The following is a 3186-nucleotide window of genomic DNA, read 5'->3' on the forward strand; positions in this document are numbered from 1 at the left end:
AGTCCTAATCCAATTAGGACTCTAGGAATCCTAATTGAAGTAGGACTCTTGTTTCAAGTCCAATTAATTAATTCCCTTTGTTCCTTCTTCAACTGAATATCAATCGAATTGATTACTTGTGATTCTTAATCACGATTCAACCATCGGATCGGTCAATACTTCTAGTGTGTGTGACCCCATAGGTTCTACTCTGACTGGTAGTGAGATATATTATGATCTCTATCACAATATTATTGAAAACTCCTTTCAATGGATTGGAACGATTCCAACTCTACTCATTAGGGTTTATCGATCATCGAGATAATCCCTGTGAGTCCCACCATCCACCAGTGACACCTAGCAGCATGTAGTGGCTATCCAGTAGAATAGAATGATGAACCTCTAGGTGCAGTTATCGTGTGATACAGTCCTACTATCGTGGATCCCTACAGACTGGAGGTCATGGATAACTCGTCAAACCCCTTCGTCTGTCATATGTCAAGATTTATTCGACTCGAGTTCGTTAGTGGAAAACTCTTTCTCCACTTTATATTAGTGCCCTGGCCAAGGTCTTAGAACTCAGTCTAACAAATCACATAGGATCACTCCTCTTCTATCAAGGTCGATAGATTCCATGTAAGTGCATACCCTACTCCTACAGTGAACTTAATGCAGCCAATCTACACTACAAGGACCCATATGACTAGAGACCATGTATACGTGTAGTCAAACTACAATAACCTCACTGTGAGTAGCTGAAGCACTGCAGGTCAAAGGACCAGTCATACTACTGCAACATCAAGCAAGTCACTGACGAGTGGATAGACATCCAAGTGACTTCTTGTATTGGTCACGCTCAGTACCCTTGTTCTTAACAAGCACCTGCACTATTACTTCAGTGTCGCTACACTGTGGACTCGAGTCTCGTCCATCCATAAGGAAAGTAATCTGTGCACTGATCTCATCGGATCGATTACCGTCCTCGTGATGATCCATCGATCAGGAGCGTTTAGAAATTAATCACTAATGATACATGGCTCAAATTCTCAACTCTTGAGAATATGCATCATCATCTTATTAATTTCATGGACGATTCATAGACACATATATAATATGAATGAAAAGATGCCTTTTATTTATTCAATAATAAATAGTCAAGTACAAAATTATGTCCCTAGAATTAACAATGTGTCAGCCAGATTGGCTTCTAGGGCATACATCTAACAATATCCATTGCCCCAGTTCTACAGTTGATACATGCATTGGCTGTCGCTAAAAAGGGACGACCAAGAATCACAGGGATTTATTTTTTTAGGTTAGGCATATGTTCCATATCAAGGACGATAAAATCTACTGAAAAATAGAATTTGTCTGCCTTGACAAGAACATCTTTAATCATCCCCCATGGCATCTTCACAGATCGATCAGCCAATTGTAAAGACACTGAGGTGGGTTTTAATTCACCTAACCCAAATTTCTCATAGATTGAATAGGGTAGAAGATTCACACTTGCCCCTAGATCTAAGAGTGCTCGATCAATGGAGTTATCTCCTATGACACAGAAAATAGTAGGAGCGCCAGGATCTTTGAATTTTGGAGGGGTGTTGTGTTGGAGAATGGAACTTACCTGCTCAGTTAGGAGGACCTTTTTAGGCACATGTGTCCTAGATTTTCGCTTTTGGGTGCAAAGGTCTTTGAGAAATTTGGCATAGGAGGGAACTTGTTTGATGGCATCAAGGAGCGGGAGGTTGATTTTAACTTGTTTGAAGACCTCCATCATCTCTTCTAGTGAAGTTCCCTTCTTGCCAAAGGGAGAGGGTGCATTAAGTGCTTCAGAAAATGGGGCCTTTGGAATGTGGGTTGTGGCAGATGGTGGACTAGCTGAAGAAGGTTTTGGATTTTCATGTGATACATTCCTCTCCTCTTCTTCACCTTTCTTATTGTTACCCTTCCCAACCTTATTATCTATTACACGTCCACTGCTAAGGGTAGTCAAAGCATTGGCTTGCTCATGATTTAGTCGAGTTTCTTGAGCCACGTATTGTCCCCTTGGATTACTCATTGGTTGACTTGGAAGCTTGCCTTCCTCTCGCTTGTTTAATGCATTAGCTAGTTGACCCATTGGGGATTCTAGCTTAGCAATTGATTGCGTGTGAGAGTGCAATAGTTGTGTGTTTGCCTCCAAACCTTGAAGGGCAGTCAACACCTTCCCCTCAAAGGCTATATTTCTTTGGGTTGGAGGAGGAGGATGTTGAAATTGAGTTGAGGGACGGTAGAGATGAAAATTCTGCGGGTTTTAAAAATTTTGGGAGAAGGATTGGGAGGTATTAGAAGCTTGCTGCCTCCAAGAAAAATTTGTATGACTCCGCCATCCCAAGTTATATGTATTGGAAAATGGGTCATTACTCGGTCTGGGTTGTGTTTGAGCAGCATTGATGTATTCTTGCACGAGTTCGGGAAATTGGGGTGCTGAGGGGCACTCATGAGTAGGATGCGATGGGCTAGAACAGATAGCACACACTTGTGCTTGAAAAGAGCTAACGACATGTCCCCCTATGATCAGTTGGTCAATCTTATGGGACAATGCATCTACCTTGCTAGACAGGTCCATAGAATGACTTATTTCACAAATGGTTCCTTTTCTCTGGGAACTCGGGAGTGCTTGACGAGAACAGGAAGCATGATGGAGGGAGTTTTCATTAAGATTTTCAAATAATTGCCATGCTTCATGCTCGTTTTGAAGCATGAAAGTTCCCTCGCATGCGGCATCGATCATCTGACGGTTTCGTTTAGTTAATCCGTCATAAAAACATTGCACTAGCTACCATTTAGGTATTTGATGATGTGGGCATTTACGGATTAGGTCCCGAAATCTCTCCCAAGTTTCATGAAATTCTTCTTCCTCAGTTTGGGAGAAGCTTGTGATGGCACGCCTAAACTGGTTCGTTCTTCCTATGGAAAAGTACTTTTTAAGAAATTCTTGTTGCATTTGATCCCAGGAATGAATCGAATTGGCTTCTAAAGAATTCAGCCATTGCTTGGATCTATCTTTAAGGGAGAAGGGAAATAATCTATGTTTCAGAGTATCATTAGTGAAGCTTTGAATCTTGACAGTGGTGCAAATCTCAAGAAATTCATCTAAGTGTTTATATGGATCTTCGTTGGTGAGCCCATAAAAAGATGGGAGCATTTGGATCACACTAGACT

The 3186-nt window shown here is 41.4% G+C and overlaps 1 non-coding gene across 1 annotated transcript; it reads left to right on the top strand.

Moving 5' to 3' along the window:
* Positions 1–2813: 2813 nt before the first annotated feature.
* Positions 2814–2919, top strand: LOC120105618. Its single transcript, XR_005507956.1, has one exon. It is a non-coding gene; the product is annotated as a small nucleolar RNA R71 (small nucleolar RNA).
* Positions 2920–3186: the final 267 nt, after the last annotated feature.

Source organism: Phoenix dactylifera, unplaced genomic scaffold (assembly GCF_009389715.1).
Source record: "Phoenix dactylifera cultivar Barhee BC4 unplaced genomic scaffold, palm_55x_up_171113_PBpolish2nd_filt_p 000324F, whole genome shotgun sequence".
Taxonomy (NCBI): Eukaryota; Viridiplantae; Streptophyta; class Magnoliopsida; order Arecales; family Arecaceae; genus Phoenix; species Phoenix dactylifera.